Genomic DNA, 410 nt, shown 5'->3' on the forward strand with positions numbered 1-410 from the left:
CACATTCTTGAAGACCTGAAAGTTTGCTGCTGTGATCAGACCTTGCAAAAATACAGAGTCAGTGTCAGTTCTTTAGGAATCTGGAGTTATTTATATTTTTTTTTCATGGGAAAGCCACATGTACTTAAACCATTTTCAATATAAAATCCAAACCCATCAGTATCAGAACACCCATCTCAATAGCTGCTCGGCCACATGTAGAGGAACAATTTTTTCTGCTGTACTTCCCAGTTCCTGCAACCAACAGTATCTGGGCAGAGGGTTAGGTATAGTTCAGAACCACATGACGAGGTTCTCAAGTAATTGCAAGGAAGCACAAGAGTAGGAACTTCAGTAGCTATTTAAATGGTAAAATTCTTCAGTTATTTTTAACATTAAACGTTGTTGAGTTTTAGACAGGAGGAGTGGTT

The sequence above is a fragment of the Merops nubicus genome, unplaced genomic scaffold (assembly GCF_000691845.1).
Source record: "Merops nubicus isolate BGI_N331 unplaced genomic scaffold, ASM69184v1 scaffold20732, whole genome shotgun sequence".
Taxonomy (NCBI): domain Eukaryota; kingdom Metazoa; phylum Chordata; class Aves; order Coraciiformes; family Meropidae; genus Merops; species Merops nubicus.